Source organism: Pteropus alecto, unplaced genomic scaffold (assembly GCF_000325575.1).
Source record: "Pteropus alecto unplaced genomic scaffold, ASM32557v1 scaffold164, whole genome shotgun sequence".
Classification (NCBI taxonomy): Eukaryota; Metazoa; Chordata; class Mammalia; order Chiroptera; family Pteropodidae; genus Pteropus; species Pteropus alecto.
Window position 1 is genome coordinate 12,181,187 of NW_006439568.1, and position 26,016 is coordinate 12,207,202.

At 31.5% G+C, this 26,016-nt stretch overlaps 1 protein-coding gene and 1 pseudogene across 1 annotated transcript in view; one reads left to right on the forward strand and one right to left on the reverse strand.

Annotated features, from left to right (window-relative positions):
• The window catches only part of CSMD3 (CUB and Sushi multiple domains 3), a 1,016,080-nt gene that overhangs the window by 302,042 nt on the left and 688,022 nt on the right, over positions 1–26,016 (forward strand). The window lies entirely within an intron of this gene.
• Positions 12,056–12,174, reverse strand: LOC112483718 (annotated as a pseudogene).

Here is a 26,016-nt window from a genome sequence, read left to right on the forward strand (position 1 = left end):
ACTTATTTATTGCCAAGGAAAACACCTTAGTAAAATCTAAGGTACCCCAGCACTGCGTTTGTTATGTACAGTATTTACTGATACCTAATTAACTTATATCCAAAAACTCTAGATTACCAACCCTATCAACCAATTATATAATTTTATATTTCTCATTAATTTATTATAGAGTATACATCACAGAATCATATAACTTAAAAATAATCATTCCATGATGCTTAATTAAAAGTATCACATTAATACTGCTTTAAAAACTATCCAAGTTAAATTTATGGTGGCTCTGCTCTGTGTTACCTACTTTTCTCAAACTGAGCAACATTTTGTTTCTATAATGGAGTAGAATCAGAATATTTTCTAGATATTTGCAGAAGTGAAATGATTTCAGTGACGTACTGCTAAACTACTCTCCAAAATAAAGGAGAAAAAAAAAAAACCCTAATTCGTGGCATGTTCCAATTTTGTGGCCCACACTACTAACCTGCTGTCACTGAACCTGGAGTTGTGAAGTGATGTGTAGAATTAGTCTCGAAAGCTGATACCAGGATGCACCAGCTCACCACTGGGTGGTTCTTCTATTAATTACCCTTCACAGATTTTTAATAGCTTAGTTTTATCTCATTGTATTTTTCATCAAAAGCTTTGGAGAGTGAGGTGAAACTTAAATCAATTATAAAGAAACGTATCTTGTTAAAGAATCCCAAGTTTTGTGTAACTTGCTTATTATTTCCTCATGGGTTGCTTGTTCTGTAAACATGTTAAGTAAATTTAAACAGAGTAAAAAAAACCTCCTGATATATGTGTATTTTCCAGCAAAATGCACAAAAATGGGGACTTATTGATGCATGCTAACTGTATTCATAAATTTATTTTTAATTTAATCCACCAATTCCAGGATTATTTAAGGTTAAGTAATTGTTTAAGCTACTTAACCATGATTGAAATCGAAGACTAAACAAATGGTGTAATATAAAACTATTGAAATTATTTTAAAATATATTGATTATTATAACCCCCTGCCTTTGCAGTAATAATGAATAATATGGTTTAAACAATGAATTTTAGACAACTCTTTTAATATATTGCACAACATAATAGCACTTAGCCTATTAATATATGATTTTCAATTTATGATTATTCAAATATTACATTTATTGATATTTACTTTGCTTTAAAAATCTATAAACATAAATTATACCTAAAGGAAGTAGAATATCTTCAACTGAACAAATTCAGTGGAAAACGTTTGGTTATAGGCAATTGTTTCCAACAAATAGAGAGGTGAAAATGCTATGATGTGGATCAGAAGTTTGCAGACTGATTTACTGAGAGCAGCAGGTGGCTAACAACAAACTTAGAAGATGATGTCCCTGAACAGTGTGCTTCTTCTCTAGGTTAGGTTTTAATTTTCAAAGGAAACCAAGTGTATAAGTAGTGAGTCTGACATGGACTGAGTTGCAAATTTCATCAGCAAATTAAATATAAATCTGATAAGGCAGTAAACAAATCACATATTAAACATTGCGCATACTATTTTTAGCATAAAATGTAATATATATTTTAAATCAGTATAATTTCCAAATGAATATCTATGCAATGAGGATTTGCTTTGAACAAATAACTTATTGACTCACAGCAGTGACTTATTTGGGTAAGAAGCATAATGGAAGAAGGAAGAATGTTCTGTCTTTATAGTGCAAACTGAAAGGATAGAAATCGAAATCCAGATTCTGTCTCAATTTTTATCACTATAGGGTGTAAGTATTATGTTTTGTTTTTTTTTTTTTGAATTTTACTTTTCTAGTCACATTCTTTACTAATTAAAATAAAGGAAAACTTTAAATGATTAAACCATTTGAGTTACTTCTGGAAAAGGAAATTTTTTTATATAGGCAGTCAAAATTATTATCGAAATTAGATCTTACTTGCTCTGCATTATGATTCAAACAGTTATCTTGGATGACTTTTAGTGTTTATGTGGATTATGATCCTTCTGACACTCTAGTATGGTCTGCCTGACACTCGTGCTCATTCTCTATATAAAGCTGATGCCGAAACTTTTAAGTTTCGGGGAGAGTGTACCTTCCAAAACATAAGAATCTTGAGCATAGGATTTCAAGCAATACTAGCGAACAGGGGATATGGGACTGTAGAGAACCTGAAGGAGAAAGAGATGGGAAAATGAGAGTTATGGCCTCATGGAAGAGAAGAGAAGTGGGTGTTTTTCATGGTTTCTGCAACATCTTTGGTACAACTCCCTTGTCTTTCTTAGATATTTTTCTTAAAAACAAATACAACCGAACGATATTTTTCATGTTATGTAGTAATTCTTATGAAATTTATGAATATCATAGATTATAAGCAAAGATTTTATTTTTTTAGAATTTAATTTTTAATGATTTTATTATTTTTAAAAAATTATAGTTGACATACAATATTATATTTGTTTCAGGTGTACAAAATAGTGATTAGATATATACATACTTTACAAAGTGACCACCTCTATAAATCTAGTACACATCTGGCACCATACATAGTTATTATAATATTATTGACTACATTCCCTATGCAAAGATTTGAAATAAGCACAAATAGAAGTGAGAAGTAGTACTATTTTCAGTTTTATATTTAATTGTATTTCCTCACCAATTAAGTGAGCTCAGGTTTAAGGGACTCTGTTCCAAGGACTTGCAGCTCTCCTTGTTCCTCATTAACCTTGGCATGAAAAAAGGGCCTTGCAGTCCTCAGAACCTACTGCTAAGTTAATGCCCTTAATTAACTTGTGTATCTTATTACGAAAATAACAGTGTTATGCTGGACTCTACCTTCTGCTGAGTCTCTATCTAGCTGCTTCATAGAAAAATCTTCTTTCCTCTGCAATTCAAGCAGAATATTTCTAGGGCCAACTTTTCCAGCCCAGGTGTTTCCAGTGAAAACCCAGAAGCTAAGATGATAACCCATATCTCGATCTCTGTCTTTCTTTCTTCTTTTTTCCCAGTAGATAAAACTTTGAAGAATAACTGATGTTTCCAAAGCGATTCATGTTTCTAAAACTTAGTTTAGTTAGCAAGTGATATCTGCATCTTCCATACAGCTACAATCTCAGATTCTTTTAACATTTTTCTCAGTAGCCACTTCTAGAATTTATCAACAACAAAACAATTTTAAATACAATTTTAAGCAGTAGTTTTCTGTTAATGAATCAATAGTATAATTTAACACAAAATAAAAATCATGCATCTTGCTTTGAGTTGCCTAGGGATATGAGTCTTCTTATATATTTTTACTATGAGTTTGTAAACTGTTTGGATTTTTAACCATTATAAATATCTTTGGGGAGTCATGAGTAGATTCAGTGCTATGTATTGTACAACATTAACGTTGCCTTATGTAATTTCTTGAATAAATTCGCTAATTTTCAGACCATTATTACGTCACCATTTTTCATGCTAGCTGTAGTGTGATTCATTAGTTATAATCAAGAATACTGATAAATCATTTATTAAAGTCTATATTATCTTCAATATGTTTATTTTGAACTCTTTTTGATTGTATAGGAGTTTTTTTAGTCAGTGGCACTGAATTTTTAGATTTTAAAACCAACTGTAGAGTAGAAGTATAATTTCGGCTCTTATTTTTTAAAGAACTGAAGCCATTTGAAGATGTCGGGTTACATGTATCACTAGGGAAACTTCTTCTTTAGATTTATGAACTAGTTTTAAAGTAGAAACAGTACCTAAGGAGACATTTAACTTTAAAATTGCAATATAAATAATTCCATGTTATTTGTTATCAACTAGCATCTTTAAGTGTATCATTTTACTTATACATGTTTATGACATAGAGATTGAAATGGAAACAGATGAAGTGACATGTTCCAGATTATATATCAATATTCAACAAAGTGAAACTTAATTCAGGGGCTTTATTACCTACATTTCTCTGCATTATCTTGGATTAGAGATTATATTTTTTCTTGTTGGTTTGAAAGAAATAAAGAAACCCCACAGAGCAATGAAAATTATAATATTTTGTACAAAATGTTTTATAAATATATTTAAATTTTATCATAAATATAGATGTTTTATTAAACCTTTTGCTGAAAATATTTTTATTTAAAATTTTTTTAAATCCTTTTTATTTGAATTTATTTTATTAAATTGATTGGGTTGATAAAATTATATAGGATTTGAGTGTATAGTTCAGTAATGCGTTATCTATATATTGCATTGTGTCTGTACCATCCAGTCAAATTTCCTTCTGTCACCCTGTATTTGACCCCCTTTATGCTTATCTACATCTCCTCTCCCCTCTTTCTTTAGTGGTTACCACTAAACTGTTGTTGTGTGTGTCTCTGAGTCTCTGTTTGTTTGTCTTGTTTGTTGCTTTCAGGTTTATATCTCACATGTGAGTGAAATCATATAGTTCTCCACTTTTTCTGTCTGACTTATTTCACTTAGCATGATAATCTAAGGTTCATCCATGTTGTCAGAAATGGCAGTATTTCATCTTTTGTTATGGCTGAGTAATATTCCATTTAGCTGAAAATATGTAAAGCTCAGGATGTGTTCTAATGGAACACACAATATCTGATGTTCAAAACTAGCAAATATTAAGAAGAAAGTAGTTTACTAATTAAAAACAAAACAAAGAAAATTAGATTATGATTTTCAAAAGTTTTTTAAGTAAATAGTAATGAAATTTATTTAAAAGAAGATCGTGTACCCATTAATGTGAATTTTCAGTGGAATTTTAATGTTTTAATTAAAGCATTTCCATATCAGTAAAAATGTTCATTTTATAAAGAACAGTGAGTTCAATTTAAAGGAATTGTTTTCAGGTCATTAAAATACTCTGCTTACTAGGTAAAAGTGGCTGATATTTTTCTTTAGTGATTTCATAATAGGGAAAACAAAATGAGGAAATTCAATTTAGTTTTTTATTTACGATATGTTGAAAAATGTGTATTATTATTAGTCTATTACTTCATCCTTCAGCCAAGACGAGAACTGTTTTATTAAAAAAAAAAAGTTTTACATTCTACATATTTAAACTTGGAGTACTTAACTCTATTTTATTACATCTAAAATTAGTAGTTGTTTTGAAGTCAATAATATATAAGGAAGAAAATAGAATTAAAAAATGAAAAAGCTTCCAATTTTAGTTGTGAATATTGTAATGTTGGTTATTGTCATACGTAAATATTTTCTTTCATCTCTTTCAACATTATGTATAACTAAAAATTCTCTTATGACTATAATAAAATTATTTATTAATAACCTCATTGTGTGTTTTCTAATTTGCTATTTGAATAATAGTGGATGATAATCATATGGCCAAAATTATAATTCATAAATATTTATGAGTTGTTCTAAATCCATGTTTTGGTAACTTTTAGATTATAAACGGCCTCATATTACTGTCCTAGGATGACAGATGGAGATACTTTTTTTTTTTTTGGACTGAAGCAGAAGAGCTAAATATTCTTTTTTCAATAGAAATTGATGTTACAGTTTCTATTTAATCCAATTTTCAGAAGTTTGTTTAAATTGGAGTCCATAGTATTCTGTAGTTCTAAGACAGATTGGTGACCAAGATAGACAAGCTCTCTGCTTGAATGGATCTCATTTTCTAAGGGCTTGGTTTTTTAAATTAATAAATTAATAAATAAAAGAATTTCAAAAACTGAAAATATACGACTATTAAAAGCACAATGTGCCAGAGTGGGGAAGGCCTACTTTTGATCACAATGTAATATGGTCATATGAAGAATAAACGTTGAATGAAAGATGAGGTTAGATAACCAGAGGATCATGTATTCCAAACTTAAGCAGAGAAATGGTATTCCAAACTTAGTGAATGATGCATGCAAAGGCCCTGTGATGGCAAAGAGTTTCCCATGATTAAGGAAGAAGAAATTTCATGTGGCTAGAGTTCATATGAGATGAAGGAGGAGAGGAGACAAAGACTAGAATTTCCAGACTTTGTAAGGCCTGGGTAAAGAGTCCCAATTTAATTCTAAATTTAATGAGTAACTAAGCATGGTAGTGACGTGTAAGTTGGAAAAAGAACATTGTGGCTACTGGGTAAGGAGCAGTTTGTAGGAGTGCTGAGTAGAATCAGATGAGAGTATTACAGGGTCTAAGTGAGATCATAGGAACCTGGCCAGTATCATAGGAGCAACAATAAAGAAAAATGAATGAATTCAGGATGCAGTTTAGAAGCAGAAGAAGGAGATTTGCAAAGAGTTTTGCAAAAGGACTGGGCTTCTGGGAGTGAGGAGAAAGAGAATTTCAAAGATGACTTTTCAATCTTCGAGCAACTGGTGTATGATGGTGCTATTTGATGTGATGTATTTGAAGAATAGAGGAAGAAAATACTTGTAGAGGAGACATGGGAAGTTCTGAATTAGACATACTGAGTTTGAGACACTTATTTGAAACCCAAGTGTAAATGTTGAGTTGATGATTCAGATATACTAGATAGCATTGAAAATGAGGTAGCATTTCACATAGGCAGTAAGAAACTTGTTTTAGTCTCTTCTTTGGTGTACTGCTGCATGATACCCAGCATACTGCCTCAGTTTCTTCTGTCATTAAGCATTTCTTTCTAACAGTTGTTTCAGTAGTTTTTGATGTCTGCAGAAGGGGTTCATACTACATGGATATTTTACTCTAATTGCCTCTGCTGCTTGAGTACTGTTTTGGCAATGTGTGGCTCCAAAAATGTTTCTTTTGCTCTGGATTTAAGACATGGCAGATAATTAGAGGTGGAGTATATACTTCCTGTTGCCCAATGTTAAGTATGAACCGTATAATGTTTGGAGATATTTTCTCTCTTAATTGTCTATAAAAGCTCTCCTAGGATAACACTGTCATCTCCCTTCAGGATCTCAGGAACATCACTGGCTGTTTTCTATTCTCTCTTGCCCTTTCTTTACATCCCCTCCACTCAGCTATCACTGTTCTTTACACTGGCTTCTCCTAAGACCTCATGTGTGTTACCAGCCTTTGCTTGGTATTTGAGAAGACTCACCTTCAAAGTATAAGGAACAGTTCTTTCAGGGTTCCCAGCTCTGGAAATAACAACGCCATATGCCTTGCCTGTACCATGGACAGACGAGATACAGGGACAACTACTTAGGTAATAAATGCTGCTACCACAAGAAGACTACTTATCTCCTTTATGTCCCTTTTATGCAAATAATTATAAATGCCACCTGTTTTATCAAGTCTTACTCTGAACTTGAAAATTAAAGGATAGATAACATTATGCCCTTCTCATCTTTAAATTTGTTTTTGCAGCAACCTAGGATATAGAAAAATGATTTTAACATATAGTTAACACTTGAATATTACACAAATCTGAAACTCAAGTAATAAATTAGGATTGAAGTTATAGACTTGGGAGTCAACATAATATGGGTAATATGTAAAGCCTGGAGACTTAGTGAGATCATTTAGTTTGAGTGCATACTTAGAGAAGATGGTGGCCCATGACTAAGTCTCAGGAGAATGGACTGAAATATTTTGTAGTAGAGAAAGTAGGTAACAATTTACAGTAATAATGATGGGCTAATGGAACAGAAGGAAATTTGGAGTGCAGAATGATAGGATCCTACAAAGTGTTTCTCAAAGAAGACATGGCAAGTTGTATTGATGCTGCTGAGAGGTTGGATAATAGGATGAGAAGGGAACTTGGCAAAGTTGGAGTTGTTTATTTACTTCTTGTTGCAAGGAACTGTTATGGGAGATAAAACTTATAATGTTTGGTATGGCAGATAAACAAATTCCATAAAGTGTAAAATATATTATGTGGTTATAAGTTTTTGAAGGAACATAATTCAGGAAAGGTGATAGACATTCCAGGGAGGAGACAAATCTTTAAATATTATGATCAGGGCAGCCCTTACACCGACAAGGTGTGGCTGGGAAAATGAGTGAGAGAGGCATGTAGAAATCTCTGAGAAGGTGTCCCGGGATAAATGATGACTAAGTGTTAAAGTGTTGGCCACCTCTAAAGTCACTGAAGTGGAATGGTTGGAAGCCTATAGGGCATGAGTTGAAGAGAAAAAGTTAAATGAGGAAATGAAGACAATTTGTGCATAGAATTATTTCCAAAATTGTCACTTTGAGGGGAAGCAAAGTAAGGAATGGGGCAGTTACTAGAGGAAAACACTGCATGATAACTTGTATGATCTTTCAATAAGAGTATAAATAATTTGATTAAAATGAAATATTTTTATTTAATGAGAGTAAAAATAAATATTACATAATAAAATTTAAAATAATAAGATCCCTGAAATATTTTTGTTAATCTGTTTCAAGTCATTCAGGTAAATGTTCCCCAAATCTCCTTTTGTAGTCATGACAATGAAGAATATTTACACTTGCAATATTATAATATCCAAACCTTATTATTAAGTAAATGAAATAAACTTTGACAAGTTACCAGAAACAGATCCCCAAACTTATGTTACATGAAAAATGAAGTTTAGAGTGAAGTCCTGAAATCATCACCCCTTTCCACAGTTTTTATTGCCATATCATCTTGTCACATTTGCTCTTTTCCTTGATGGGAAAAAGTGATGACTTTTTCTTGAAGGTTAGGTGTTGACATTTAATGCAATTCAGCACACATTTACTGAGCACCTGTTATATGCTTGTGCTATAAGCACTGTGAAGAATTTCAGACGAATAACTGACCTTCAGGAAATTATAATATACTTCAGTGGCCAAAGTGGTTGCAGTCGTGTCTTTATCACAAAGGCAGCATTTTTGTTGAAGTGAATATATGAGAGCTTGAAATTCTTCATATATATATTTACATTGTATGCGGTGTAGATAGTAGGTGGCCAAGTGGCTTATGAATTCTAAGTATAAAACTTTTTGTGTGTGTAAAGTCAGTAATGGAAAAAGATTCAGACAATAAAATTTAGAGATTGCAAATAGGGCTTTTAAGAAAAAATAATTCACTTTTAGCTTGAAAAATAATGTAACATCTCTATAGAAAACCTTTACTTTTGGCATAAAGTAGAGACTTGAGATGCTCATGTACTGTGGCAGAGACTCAAGATATTCATTTTAGAATTATCACCAAGTTTGTTTACAAAATTACCTCATTCAAGAATTAGACATAGAATGGGCAATGCTTTGTCTATCCAGGCTATGTACTGTTCTCACTGAAAGCAGTAGGTGGAATAAAATAACACTTAGAATAGCCTTCCATGCTAATGTAGCCAGTATTACCAACAGCATGTTTTTCAGTGTAAGTCAGAAATACAGCATTGACTTAGCAAATCATCAGCTTCAAGAGCCTTACCACATTTTGAGTACATTGTAGGAATATTGTTAGTCTTTTTCACTTTTAATGTTGAATCTTTGAAAAATTGTTGAAATGAAATAGGAAGATGACTATTTGAAAATATGCAGCCCCCCCACACATACACACACTTCCTCACTCCCACCAAATGTTACAGCACTGTTGCTAGCTTTACTCTTGCAGAATTTTGAATTGCTAAAAATGAGACAGTATAGTTCTACCTCAAATTATACAGTTGTAAGAATAGTTAATATGGTTCTCTGTACAAAGTATTTCGATATTTATGAGATGTTTGGATTGGTTCACATGCCTGTCGCTTTATATTTAAAATGCCTATTTATTTGAACCAATTGCCTCTTAGACAACTACATTCAGAGAGCAGTCATTACGGGACACAAGTCATGAATCTAAAAATGATTTTATAGTTTCAAAAGCTTAAAGTAAATATATAGATATGTACAAATATATATTTTTAAAATGTTTCTTCTTTAATTTTTAACACTACTCTGTAATGCTTGATATGAACATAATCTGGTTTTGACATGTGAATTTTACATCACTGGAAGAGTTGGCTAATTTTTTAATGTCATTTTCTTATTTAAGACGTGGCGGTATTGTTGTTCCTGATACATTACCTCTGAACTCTGGTGGCAAGCTTATAAATCAAATCACCAACCACACATAATTTATTTCCATAGGTAACTAAGTGTGCAGTGTGGAATACAAATATGCTTTGAATAGTAATTTCACATCTTAAATTTAGTAGGTTTTAAAGTTTACAGAATAAATCAAGATTTCTATTGTTTTATTTCATTCCCTCTAATCAATCATGTTACATGTGGTCATGCAAGCCAGATATGTGCATTATTACTCAGATATATGACTTCTAAGATGTATAAACTTATGTTACTTCACTTTAGAAATCTTATTTAAATGTTTATTTTGAATTTTTTGATTTGCATTAAAATTGAGGGTAATTTCTTTAATGAAGCATTCTTATTTTTATTTTTTTCTAGAGATAACTGATTGTATCTACTGTTAAAAAACAAATCCTCTCATGAGATCATTTGGTTATTGAGAGTTTTTTGTAAGATAATGAGATGTGCTATAATGTTGGTCATTATGTGAAAATTCTGTAATGCGAAACAGTGTGATCCTTTCTGTGTCATTTACCCTATTATATCATATGGATATGGGTATAACATTAACTTATATAATCACTGAAAATAGATTCCTCAATCGCAGTTGATGTGATTGATGTGGATTATAAACAGCAAAGCAATATTCTAACTGCTTCCTTTAAAATTTTACATTCCTTCCTAAGCTCATTTCTAAAAATGAACTAGCATCAAATCTTCCTTACTTTAAAACCTTTGTACAACTGAAAATGTCATCATAAAAACATGACATGTAAATGTGCCATAGTATATAGCTTACCCTTTTATTTTTGAGATCTTCATATTTATTAATCTGCTTTTGTGTGTATTGTGTTTACATGTTTCTCATTCTTAAAAAAGTAATCATTCTTTTCACTTAATCTGTCAACATTATATAAAAGCCAATTCTATACTGAGCAGTGAATGGCTCATTGTTAATATTAACACAACTGATCTGCATATTAGTAGCCCTAGGTACTTTGTTTAAGTGGAAGAGAGACAGTGAAAGACAACTCAGTAGTCAGGGATATCTGCGATAGTAGGCTACCAAGTATTTTGCCTGCTGCTGTCACATGTTTCTGATCATTTTGGAGAGCTTGGACATGAACAGAAGTCAAAATGCACATGACTTCTCTAAGACTTCTAAATCATTAAATGCTAACTCAACAAATTTTATAGAGAAAATTCAAATTTGTAGATCTCGAAGATCATTAAATCAACTCAGTTTAAATATTTATTCTCATGATTGGTTTTCTGACAGAAAGTAAAAAGTGAAAGCTGACACAAGACAAGGAAGAAGAACCTTGCCAAATCTTTCATGGTTTTTATTTTCCTGCTGTCATGTTAATATTGTATCATAAGGATAATGCCTATCCATTGAATCTACTCGACATTTAAAATCATTAGAATAAATGAGATCAGGTGTATTAAGACATTATACAAAACTGAAAGGAATACATAAATGTTGACATTTAATCATCTTGCTTTTTAATCCAGAGTTTCCTTTTGGAAAAATATTGTATAAAGTTCTACAACGCTGCTTTTTAAGACTTGGATATAACTTTGTAAATTTTTCTGCACAGTAAGAAACTTTTTGTAGAAATGCCTTATGTATTTATTTCATGCCACTTTTCTACCAATAAGGATTGCAGTTACATCAAAATATATTATGGTGCATGACCCATGGTGGGCATTATTTCAGAGTTGCCTTATTTCCCTAGGAAGACTGTCTTTCCTCTTTGGCACATTGTATAATCATGGCTATAAAAAAAAGAGAGAAAGATAAAACTTTATAAGATGTAGACTTGTTTTCAAAGAAGTCATGGAGGTATTCTGAAACAATATTGTGCAATTGTCTACATCAGTTACTGTCTCTGTACCATTTGGTTATTGCTGCTAAGGTATGTGTGACACACACTCCAGACCCATGCTGATTATTGATAGGATTGAATGCACACCACTAAGCAATAATGAGTAATAATTTTTTTTTTTTAGGCAAGGCAACCCTTGGTCGACTTCACAAATTGCAAGGACCTTGTCAGCTTACAATCTCTTATTTTTTATTATTTATTTATTTTTTACACTTACAGCACCTGGTCTTCCTAGGTGGTCTCCCATCCAAGTACTAACCAGGCCCGACCCTGCTTAGCTTCCAAGATCAGAAGGGATCAGGCTTGTTCAGGGTGGTATGGCCGTAGACAATAATGAATAATAATTTGTCCCACTATTCTGAAACAGTCTTGAGTCATATCTTTAAGCAGTTATGAGTGATAAATTAAAATTTTTCATGATTCTCGAAATAACTACAAATAATTTATTTTAAATTTCTGGAATACTTACCCTGATTATCAGCACAGGATATTCACACTTCATTCATTCATTCATTCATTCATTCATTTTTGTTTTCAGTTAAGACAATTGGGTAAACATAACACTGTGGGATTTAATTGTTCAACACTCTAGGTTTTACAAGGTAAATTCAAAAATAGGAAAAAATAACTGTTCATGTATTTTTGACAAGATTTAGCAAAGAATATACTGACCTATTATATGGTTGATTTTGATATCTGTAGCCAATTGGCACTTTTGCTCCTGAATTCCACAACACAACCAAACATAAATTAGGATTATTTTACGCCACAACATATATTAATCACATTCTTTATACCAGAACTGTTTAGACTTTGAGGATAGATTAGTGAATATGTAAAAATTCTTGCCTCCTGAAGCTTACATTTCAGGTAAAAGGTAATTATTACTTATATAATACATAAGTAAATGGTTAACTATATTTAGGTGATAAGTGCTAACAGGGAAACAATAGAACAGGGTAGAAGGTGTTAGATCTGCATGGTTGGGGCGAGGTGTGTAACAATTCAAAATATAGTAGTCAGGGTCAGTCTGAATGACACAATGTACCTGAGCAAAAAGAAGTATGCAGCTGCATAAGCAATAGGAAATGCTTTTGAGGGTGATGGAATCAACACTCCAAATGTTCTGAAGAATTACTTCAAGAAAAGATTTGTTTGTTTGGTTATATAACACTGAAAATTAAGTTCAATCAGTTATTTAAAGTCAGGCAAAAGCAAGTTATTTGCGAATTTTCCAAAGACTTTAGTATAAAGTGAAAAAGCCATGAAAAAACAAAACTTTTCATGTAAAGATAATCTTTTCAAGACTTACAGAAAAAACTTAATATTTAGTATTTTCATTTTCATTTTTTTTTTAAAGAAGATTAATATGATGGCATCAGTGTTTCCTGCTGGCCATAAGCAACATTAAGTTGGTTTTAGCGTATGGTGGAACATGGAAATAGTTGTGTTTTTTTTCATATTAGGTATGTGTTCTCTGAACCACAATCCAAGTTTCCAGTGTCTAGTTCAGATGCTAGAGGAAATCTTCATTGTATAATATATAAATTATTCAAATAGGCAGGTTTATAATCGCCTTACTTGATAGTTAAATTTGCTTTATGATTTTTGTTTCAGTTAAAGCAATGTGATCAGTGATATTAATTTAGAAATTATAGGTTAGAATAGAATTAGACTTTAGTGGCATATATGGCATCAACTTTACATATTTAAGAGCATCCATTTAAAAGAGTTAAACTTACTTCAATGATCCAAAGGTTATGTTAGGACAGAAAGATAAAAAATAATGTGAAACACTATGCTTGAAGTTAGTAAAATTATTCAAAACTGTACAGTTATGTCAAGAAGGATTGAGTAACTGGTATTTGAAGTATAAGTTTGGATAACTGCAATAGGGATGTTTCAGCAGACATTCAAACAAGCATCAAAAGGAGGATGATCTAAGTGTTCTAAGAGCTTTTTTAGATTTTTAATTGAACAAAGATTTAGAAAATGCAAACACTCTAACTTTGTACCTAGACTGTTTCTCTGCCTTTGGAGAATAATAAGACATGTAGACAATACTTAGGTGATTTTGAGATAATTACTTAAATAATAGAGGCAATATAAAATGTGTGATCAAGAAGAAGGAGAAATGACATTTGAGATGATTCTTTTAGGTTAAGTAGCAATTTGCCAAGCTGCTTCACCAGGAGCAACATTTCAGAAAGAAAACAGCATAAAAAATATAGAAAAAATAAAATGCAAGGGCTGTTTGGAAAGAAAGCAGAGACAAGGAAATGAGTTAAGAGAATGATGAAATTGTGCAAATCAGTAATTTTTGAGCTTTGGTGACATACATTGGACACATTTGTATTCATGTATTCACAGTTTTATGCCAGTTCCAAAGCATTAGTGCTAACTCCAACATTTTTTTTTTAAATCAAGAACGCATATAAGAATTCACTATATTTTCTATAAAGGTAATTATTTTAAAACTTTGACATTTTCATTATTAGTAGTAAAACGTTAGAACATATTGTACAATTATATTTACACCTCGTCTCTCAATAGTTAGGCCATCGTACCATGTCTCTAAGTGGTAATAGGGTCAAAACAGAAAAAATTACAATCATTTGTGGATTTATTCAGTGGAGCTTATTAAGTGTCTACTATATATTAGGCACTGTTCTAAAGACAGAAATACTCTTTTAAAGGGAGGTTAAATTCCCACTGAAAATTGAAATTGAAAAGAAAAAGGAAAATAAACTTTGCTGTCCCATGTTTCATATTTCCAATAAAATTCTTCTGCTCTCTTATAAAACTTCTGAGTTTCCTCCAAAGACTATCTATCTCAAAATATATCTCAGATATTAATTTTTCCCATTATTTTTCTTTCCTGTTATAGATTGTTGAGAGCAAGATTCCTCTTTTTATCTTATATTTTTAGTGTCTAGTCTATAGGAAACACCAAACGAAACATTACTGATTAGAATAACTGCTGAACATAAAATGAAGGAATTTAGAGTAAGTAAACTTATGTAAATAAAAATATTTACTCTGATTATTTATTTATTTATTTTATTCCAAGGATACATGACTTAATATGTGGATATCTTCCTTGCCTTTTCACATCTCTGTGGTTGTATAGTCGTATTTGCCCAATTTTATATCATGGCTTTGTTCTCAAAGAGATTTTTATTTTTTAATCCAAAGTTAAGTCTAGGGGAGTTCTTTCTCTGTTGCTTCTTCTAAATTATTTGAGATAGAATTACTAATTCAACACGGCTATATTGATCAGACTCTTGTTTTTTTGTGGTTCAGACTTCCAGCATATTCCTGTTTTTGCTTTAGCTCCAGTTTTGTAATCTGTTATGAAGAATCATGTCGAACAGCAAAACATTTTTGAGAATAATTCTGTTGGGCAAAGTCCTAAAGAGTAAGGGGTATGGGGTCGGGGGTGGGGAGAGAGAGACAGAGAGACAGAAAGAGACAGACAGAGACAGAAAGAGACAGAGAAGCAGAGGGAGAGGGAGAGGGAGAGAGAATAATTTCGCAGTCTAGAGTTTCTTATACAGTGTGGTAAATGTTATGACCAAAGGTTAGTTGAGGCTATTGCAGGAGCTCTGAAGAGAAGCAGTTAACACAGTTGGGAGGATTTCTGGATATAGTCTTTGTTATGATGATACTTAACTTAAGTTTTTGAAAACTAGTTTTGTAAAATATAGAAGAGATATAGAAGGCATTTGAAGAAGAGGAAGGGTCATGTCACAGGCTTGCTGTGATGGAGCACATGTCTTCGTGAAAATTAAGAAATTTATTATAGCAAGAACAAGGTAAGGAGGGGAAGGAATTGAGGGACTGAGATTTAAGAGATAAATGAAACTGATGTGAACTATTCTTTATGTGTTCGAGTACCACTGAAAATTTTAAACAAGAGATCGATGTGGCAGTTTAGTTTTTTAACTAAGAGTACTACATTGACAACACGTAAGATAAAGAAGCGAATTTTGTATGGAGATAATAAGCTAATTAGGAAGCTCTCGTAATAATTTTGATTATATGTTTTGACAATCTGGTCTAAATCATGATTGTTCAAAATATTTATAAAGTAACAGTAAATAAAAAGAGATAAGAAGAGTCCGAATGGTTCAGATATGAAGATTCTAGAGCAATTCCCATATTGCTGGATTGAAGAACATTGTAGAGATTGGCTTTGTTCACCTGGTTAGAGGCTGAATTTGGAATAACAAATCTAAGGTCCTACTGTAATATTTTTCTTTGACACTTCTACTTTTCTGCTTGACGAAAAGTTCCCAGTTCAACTTGTATCACTGTAGTTCTATTTAAAAATATACATGAAATTTCGCATTGTTCTAGAAGTTCTGGTTAAAGACATAAAATGTGAAATTGAAGAAGTTTTGTTTTTCAATTTAAAACAAAGACGCATAAATCTCGGAAAGCTAGGAGAATTAAGTAAAGAACACAATTAAAAAAGAGACAACAAGAAAACGAGACAAAATAAATATATAAAATTAATTAAAGCCACAGGCAGAAGTTATTTTGAGGGCAAATTTGCAAACTTCAAAATGTAAAATAAAGAGGGATTATCCTAAAAAGAAATATGAAGATGCTGTGAGGAGAACCACATAACTTCATTGAGAAGTATCAGATAAGACAGAGGTAACTGCATCAGGCTGATACTTTTCTTGTCTATTCTAATTGATTTGTGATTCTGCTGTACCAGTTATCTATTTTAAACCATGGTCCAGGCTGTTAATTCTTTCCAAATGAGTCTAATACAATTATCATCAAAATTCCAAATATCATTTTTCAGAAACTTTATAATAAGTTTGGAAACATACAGGTAGAAATGACTAAAACTTTTCAAAAAATATAATAATGAGGATGGACCTTTGTACTAGGTGGGAACATAGAAATACAAAGAGGTGCAATCATTAAAACAATATTGTAGGTATACCTGGAAGCAGATACAATCAATGAAACAAAGTAGAAATTCAAGTATATATTGGAACATAAGGTTTGATAAAGCAAACATCTCCTTAAGAAATGCAAATATTTTCAATTGTACTGGGACAATTGGCAGCTGTATGGGGAAAAATTCAAACTTTATTTCATCTCCCACTTTGCACTAAAATATATCTCAAATGGATTAAATATTTAAATGCATAAAATAGAAGAAAAAATATATTGTATTTGGAAACCTGAAGATTCATTTATTATGAATACAAATGGACTTCATGAATGCAATTTAGAATATCCCTGTGAGATAGCACAGACATAACTACATAATATTTTTTTCTGGAAAAAGATGATGTTAAAGGCAAATAAAGTGGGGGAAATAAAACAAACTCAATATTATCAATGTAAAAATAATTTATACCAGTTGATAAAATTAATATGCTTCAAAGACAGACTGTACGAGTTTAAACTAAACTCTATCAACCCTATATATTTGGAATGGAAGGTGGGAAAAAACCTCCCCAAAGCTAGCAGTCCTTAAGTGTTTTTCACAAAACCTCATCAGCACCAGAAGTCAAAGTAACAACTCTGTGTCACTTCTTAAGAATGAGGTAAAGAGGAAGAGGAATTTAGGAATAGCCCCTCACATAGGTGCAGAACATTGACATCCCAAGGCGAGTGGATGAAAAGTAAGAGCAGAATTTTAACATCCCTCTTCCTTTTATTAGTCTCCTGTCCTCAAACCTGGCTGCCACACTCCCTAACACACTGAGAGATTCAAAGCAGGATCCACATATTTCAGTATTGGAGAAAACCATCTCAAAGTTCTCCCATCTTTCTCTCTATAATGTCTCTGGGGTTGACCTCGGGGAGGGAACAAGAAGCAGAGTGAGTTCTTAGTATTCTCATTCTCTTGGCAACTGTATCTGGAAATGTGGCTTTAATAACCACATATATACACTAGTGACAGCTCTGCTTGGATTTCTGATAAGCATTACAAACTTCACATGTCCAAAACTGGGTTCTCACTGTTTCCTCCCAGATCTCCACTTCTGACATTCTTCTCCATCTAGTTAGTGGTACTTTATCTCTCCATTTGCTTTGAGCAAAATTTTGAAGTCATATTTAACTCTTTCCTTTCTCACAAACTTCTTTGATTCTCAGCAAAATTAATGTGGGAATGACCTCTTTATCTGCCTCTATTGCCATCAACTTCATTCCCAGACTATAAATTATCACCGGATTATCCAAGTAAACTCCACTTTTAGCAACCCAGTTCTGTTCCACACATCAGCTCAATCTTTCTTTATAAAATGCGAATTAGACCTGATACTCCTTCACTAAAAACATTCCAATAGCTTTCCTACACAATTCTTTACAGCCTGGCTGACTGCTATCCCTTAATGCCATTTCTTACCGCTGCCTTTCTCAGTCACTCCACTCCAGCCACAGAACCACGCTCAAGGTTCCATGTAAATGCCATGTGTGAGATACCTACATGGCTTATGCCTTTACTTCCTTCAGAACTCAGCTAAAGTGGTCATTATAAGAGGGACCTTTTTCTAATCTCTCTAACCATATTATTCTTTGTCTTGCTCACAGTATTTAGTTTCATTAGTAGTACTTATTACTGCCTGGCATGCTATATATTTTTTCATTCATATTATTATTTTCTTCCTCCAACCAAAATGTAAGCTCCTTGAGGGTAATATCTTTATTGTTATCCCCACCAGCTTGTTAGGTGCCTGGTACATACAAACTGCTCAATTAATATTTATAATAGAAGGCCAAATGAAAAATCATTATTGAATAAGAAGGATGGTACTAGAATACTTTATTCAACAGACTCCATTTTAGAATATGGATATATGTCTTGTATACCTATTTGAATTTTGCTACCAACTATATGGCCAATTCTGCAGTCTCTCATTTCTCATTTAAGTCAGCATGATAAGATTTTTCTTTTCCATTCTTCATTTGTAAACCACCCCTCTACTCTCTCAATTCACATATACAGACCAATGTGCTTTACTTCTTTTCAAAAGATAGAACCCAAATAAAGGTGTGTGAAGGCAATGAGAAATATTGTTAGTATGATCAGTATCCTAGAGGGTACAATTTCATAATTTAACTTTCTTCTAAAACCAAAGTAAATAAATTGAGGTTCTTCTTACTGAATATAGTTTATCTGAAATTTGGTTATATAACAAAATTATGAATGCAAATATTTATAAGATCCTAAATATAAATACCTGTATTCAAATTTATAAATACATGTTTATAAACTTAGACTAATAGAAGAGAAAGTGTAGATACAATATGCTTAAACTTGTTTTACTTTGGTATTTATTTGGTGAACATTACTTAAAGATATTTATAGAAATATATGAAATATTTCTACTATGACATTAATTCAATGATTATTTCTAATTCCAATGATTTCATAGAATATTATTTCATGAAAAGTCAGTTTTAAAATACATTTTATTTTAAAAAATAGATTTAGAGAACTCTTGAGGAACAAAATTGTATCTGAGCTGAAATACTATACAGAAGAGGAGAACCCATTCCCATTTGTCATGTTTATAATTATTAGCTTTAAAATTGTATAAGAAGATAAAATGGCATAAAGAAAAGGAAAATATCCAAAAAGAAAAAAAGCAATCATTTTTAAAGCTAACCATTAGGAATTCTTTTCGTTTAGGGGTCTGTTTCAGGGGGGAATCCAGAGACAAAAGCAGGTCAGGAAGGAAAGGTTTTATATTATGTTCCCCAGAGTTGTTTTCCTTGCAAGGCTCCCAGTCAAGAGCTTTCCTTCTGTGGGAGCCCAGCTTTGCCATGGACCACATGGATGCTTTTGCTGGACACTTCCCTGGGCTGTGACCCCCCACCTTGTCAGAGTATGTTCCTTTCACTAAGAGTTTAAGGAGAGAAGAGAACGTTTACTGGGTCATGAACCCCTTGATTGTTCTGTCCTTTTCTCTGCTTCATTATGCACAGTTACCATTTCTGTTGTTAATCTCGCTACATTACATGATGTTCCTTCCCTACAGTGAAAAAGCTGGCACTGTATTTACTGATGTATCCCAAGAAAGCATGCTTGGGATATAGAAGACTCATGACAGTTATTTGTTGAATGGCGATGTAGCTTAGGAAGTAAGACACTGTACTCCTTATTTATCCTTTTCCTATAATTATTTTTATTTTTATGAAATGTGTGGCTTTAAATATTCTGTTGTATGCATATTCAATATTCAAACTATGGTTTTCTCCCCTTGTAACTAGGCTGTCTTTTACCTTTGGTATTTTTGTGTAAATGATGAGCACTTTGACAAGTGTGCTGTGATTCGCTGCCCCTTTCCTTTGTCCCATATCCACACTCAACTGCACTGCTCTGCCTTTGTAGAATCTCTCGCCTACTGACTTCCTTTTGAGTTGAGCCAGAGAAGGAACTGACTTTGTTCCCCATAAAAGTCCCCAGCACCAGCTCTCACTGCATTTGAGTGTCCCTATTTTTCACAGGGTGGATACCAGTTCCCATGAGGAGAGTGGGTATAGTATGGAAACCTGTTGCCCTTGGTGCCACAGCATTCCATTTTGTTTCCTTTCCCACAACTCTATAAATAGTTCCTTTATTACAGTTTCTTTGAGATTCTCCCTGAGTGTGCATGCATTATTTGCTGGGAAATTAACAAAACATGGTTTTCAGTTTTTATTTTGTATTTTTATGTTGTTTTCTTCTTTTCTCTGTCTTGAATAATAAATCATTCAATAGTTTTCTGATGTGCTAAGCAAAAGTTACTTGAGATCTTGGAGCTTGGGGCTTTATATATACTGATGCACAATTAATTTTAAAGACGTAGTTAAAAAATTATAATGGTGGTCATGTATCTAAAGGAATCCCAATATATTTGTTATTTTTTTCAAATAAAATCACAATTATATCATGATATAATTTTGAGTTAGTACAGTATAGTACAAGACACTGGACTTGAGATAATCTAAAACCAGTCTCTGCTTGTAAAATAAATTGAGAGGAAGAAAGAAATCACTGAACCTAATATTGAAAAGTAAAAAGCTAAATAATGTAGAAAATAACATCTTTCTTTATGAGGCATTTTTTGAGAGGTTCTATGGTTTACAATAACATAAATAAAAGGAAAACAATAGTAATAATATAGGTAATAAAACCAACATTGAACATATACTAAAGTAATTACATTGATCACTACAGATTAGTGAGTTCAGGCTTCTTCAGAGCTAATTATAAGCCCAGTCTTAAACTATCAGACACTGAATTTTGTTGGTATTTCATATTTCCACATTAATTTTAGAATCATCTCATCAGTTTTCATAAAATATTTGCTGAGATTTTCACAAGAATTATACAGAATTTATAGACCAATTTGAGGAAAATTGACATCATAGCTGTAGTGAATCATCCTGTAATGGAAGTATAACCTATTTACTTTGCTATCCTAAGTAAAGAAATATGATTTCTTTGATATGTGCTTTGAAGTTTGAAGCATATAAAAAATACCCTGGCATGTATTTTGTCATGTTTATCTTTATTTCAATTATTTTTGATCACATCGTGATTCTTTATTAAAATTTTCTATTCTCAATTGTTTATTGCTAAAATGTGGAAATACAGTTGATTTTTGTGTATTCATTTTCTATCCTGACATCTTGATATGCTCATGTATGAGGTCTACCGCCATTTTACAGATTCCTAAAAATGTTCTACATAGACAATTATGTCCTTTGAAAACAAAGACACTTTTATTCCTTCTTTCAACATCAGTCTGTCTGTCTTTATTTTCCTTGCACTGGCGAGAACTTCCAATTCATTGCTGAACAGGAATGGTGAGAGTAGATGTCCTTTTTCCTGATCTTAAGTTATTCACCTTTAAGAATGACATCAGTATTATATTAACTGTACGTTTTTCATAGATACCCTTTATCAGTTTGAAAAAAATTATTTTCTAGTTTGCTGAGACTTGTTTTTGTCATAAATAGATATTGAATTTTGTCATCTTTTTTTATACATCTGTTGAGATGGTCATTTGGTTTTTCTTTTTTAGTTTGTTGATACACTGAAATACATAGATTGATTTTAAAAAGTTGAACCAATCTTGCATTTTATTCCTCTTAACCATAATTCATTATTATACACTGATGAGTTAAATTTGCTAATATTTTAATAGGTATTTTTTCATTTGTTTTCATAGAGGATAATTACGTGTAGTATTATTGTCCTGTAATGTCATTTTCCAGCTTTGTTATAACAGTAGTAGTAGCTTTGTAAAAGTAGCTGGTAAACACTTCCTTCTTTTATTTCAAAAATGAGATTGAGTGTAGATGGCATCTATTCTTCTTTAAATGTTTATTAGACTTCAGCGTAGCCAATACAAGCCTAGAATTTTTTTGTTGGAATGTTTTTACTATAAATTTTATTTCTACAATAGATATGGATACACAGGTAACCTATTTCTTCTAGAGAGAGCTTTTGTAATACACGCCTTTTAATAAGTTTTTCAATTTTATCTTAGTTTTCAAGTTTACTGGCATAAATTTTATGGTTTATAATTCCATTATTATTAGTGAAATACCCGTATTGTCTAATGATAACTCCTCATTCATTTCTGATATAATTTGTATTCTCTCTCTGATCAGTCTAGTACCATGTTTACCAATTTAATCAATCTTTTCCAACAACAAATTTTAATTTTATTGATTTTTCTCTGCTGTTTTCTGCTTTCAATTTTATTCCTTTCTGCTCTTTTCCTTATTGTCAATTTTCTTCTGCTTGAATTGGATTTAATTTGTTTTGTTTTTTTCTAATTTCTTTAAAGTAGGAGCTTAGATTATTGACTTGAAACTTCTTTAATTCTAACTCAGTAATACTTAGTAATACTATAAAATTTCCTCTACTTGCTATTAATGTTCCAGTTATTGACAATTTAATTTAAAAATTTTTAGATTCAACTTTACATCATCCTTTACATTTAGGTTATTTTAGGTATATTATTTAATGTACAAATATTTGAGGAGTTTTAGGTTATCTTTTGTACTTTATTTCTAGTTTAATTGCATTTTGTTCAGAAAACATATTTTGTAAGATTCCAATTATTTTTAAAATGTCGATATTGGTTTTATGGCCCAGAATATTTTTTCTTATTATATCCATTTGAAAAAAAAAAATGTTAGGTGAAATATTTTCTAAATGTCATGTAGAAAAAGTTTGATAGAGTCGTTTTGGTCTTCAGTATCCTTGTTGATTATCTATATACATTACTCTAACCAAAACTAAGAAAATATTTTTGAAGTCCTTATGATTATGGACTTATCTATTGTTTTAGTCCTATCAGTTTTTGCTTCATGTAAAAATACATGAATAGTGCCAGATTTTTAAGTCTTATTGATAAATGTATTCTGTCACTATGTAATGTTCTACTTTATCTCTGGTAATATTTTTTGCTGTGAAGTCTTTGTATAGCATTTTATAACTATCCCATAATTTCTTTTGATTAATGTTTACATAGTATATTCTTCTATCATTTTACTTTTAATCTATTATGTTTTAACTGCTTTGTTGATATATATATATAATTTACATAATAATTATATAATTTATTGAGATATGTCACACATTAGAAGTAGCACACTTAAAATGTAAATCCTGTGTTTTTTAGTAAATTCACAGTTGTGCAGCTATCACCATAATCTAATTTGAGAACTCTCATCACTCTAAGAAGAAAACTCATACTTAATGGCAGTCACTCTCCATCTCTATACTACCACTATTAGAAACCCTAGACCACCACTAATCTACTTTCAGTCTCTTAAGATTCACCTGACACAGATATTTCATATAAGTAGAATCATACTATATGTGGCCTTTTCTTACAGATATCTTTCACTTACCATGATGTTTTCAAGTTTCATTCATGTTATAACATATAAATTCTTAATTTTTATTGCTAAATATTATTGCCTTGTATGGATATGCCATATTTGTTTTCTCATTCATCAGCTGATGAACAATTAGATTTTTAAGAACTTTTGGTTAATGTGAATAATGCTGTTGTAAGTTTATAAATAATTGTGATTATTATTTGAAATTCTAAGAAAGCTTTTTATTTTGATACATTGTAGATTTACATTCAGTTGTAAGAAATAATATGGAAAGATTTGAGTACTATTCACTCAGTTTCTCCCAATGGTAATGTCTTGCATAACTGCAGTACAATATTACAACCAGGAAATGGACATTGATAGAATCCGTTGAACTGATTGAGATTTCACTAGTTTTGCATGCATTCATTGTATGTGTGTGCGTATTGTGTTCTCTAGTTATAAGTATGGATTCTTCTGACCATCATCCCAGTCAAGATACAGAACAATTTCATCAAAAGTATCTCTCCAGCTACCCTTTTATAGCCATAGCCATGTGCTGCCTCTCCACCTCTTCCAACCACCACAGCTCCTAGCAAACACAGCTATTTCTTCATTTTTTATTTTGCCATTTCAAGAATGTTGTGTCAGTGAAATTATACAGCCTATGACCTCTTTGAGATTGTCTTTTTTCAGTTATATATATTTTTTATTTGTTTCATACATAATGCTCTTGAGAGACATTTAGGTTGTTGTGTGTTATCAGTAGTATGTTCCTTTATATTACTGAGTAGTATTCCATGGTATGGATGTACTAAAATTTGTTGACTCATTTACCTGTCATGGAGCATTTCAATTCTTTAAAGATTTTGGCTATTATAATTAAAGTTGTTTTGGAGATTAATGAACAGATTTTTATGTGAACATGGTCTTTCATTTCTCTGGCATAATGCTCAAGAATACTCCATAAGGTATATAAATGTTTAATCACTATGTTGTACACCTGAAACTAATATGTCAGCTGTAATTGAAAAATAAATTTAAAAAGAACAATTGCTGGATTGTATAGTAAATGCATTATAAGAGACTATAATACTCTTTGCCAGAATGACTGTACCATTTTACATTTCCATCAGCAATATATGAGTAGTCCAGTTTTTCTGCATCCTCATATTTAGTGTAGTTACTTTTTATTTATTTTTTATTTTAGCCATTTTCTGATTGGTATGTCATGCATCTTATTTTGGTTTTAATTTGTATTCCTCAGTGGCTAATGATGTGGTACAGATATTCATATACATATTTCCTATCATTATACCCTCTTCAGTGAAATGTCTACTTATGTCTTTTGCTCATTTACTATTTTTTTTTAACAGTCGAGTTCGGGAGTTCTTGTACACTATAATATCTATTCTAGATACAGATTCTTTCTCAGATATGTGGAATGTAAATATTATTTTTTATCTTGTAGCTTGTCTTTTAATCTTCTCATTCAAGTTCTATATTGCAAAAGTGATTAATTTTGTAGAAACCCAATTTATCAATTTTTTTCTTTCTGGATCATGCTTTTGTATTTAAATTTAAAACTCTTTGTCTAGCTTAGATCCCAAAGAATTTGTTTTCATTTTTTCCCTATGATTATCCAGTTGCTCCAGCATCATTTGTTGGAAAAGCTACCACTTTATCTTTTTAAAATTTGTTTTAATTATTGAGTCCCACACCTTTCTAGAAATATTTTATAATTATCTTGTCAGTGTCTACAAAAATAATTTGCTGAGGTTTCAAAAGGAATTGCATAGAACCTGTAGACTGAGGGAGAATTGGCATCTTTACTATGCAAAGTCTTCTAATTCAGAAATATAGTATATCTCTTCATTTATCTGTCTTTTATTTCTTTCGTTGCATTTTGTAATTATCCTGATGCAGACCCTATAAATGATTTACTAGATTTACACCTAAGTATTTAATTTTATTTGGAGCAATCGTAATTGTATTGTGTTTTTTATTCCAGTTTCTACATGTTCATTGTTATTATGTAGATGGTTTTTGTGTGTTCATCTTGTATCCAGTGACCTGGCTGAGTGCACTTATTAGTTCTAGGAGTTTATTTTATAGATTGCTTGGGATTTTCTACATAAATAATCATGTCATCTTCAAATAGGCCTAGTTTCTTTTTTTCTTTCCAGTATATATTCCTTTTATTTATTTTTTCTGACTTAGTATAGAATTTCCAGCTCAATGTTGAATAAGAACAATGTGCCATGTTAGGGTCTTAATCAGAGGTTTTGGTAATTCAGTACTAAATTTGATGT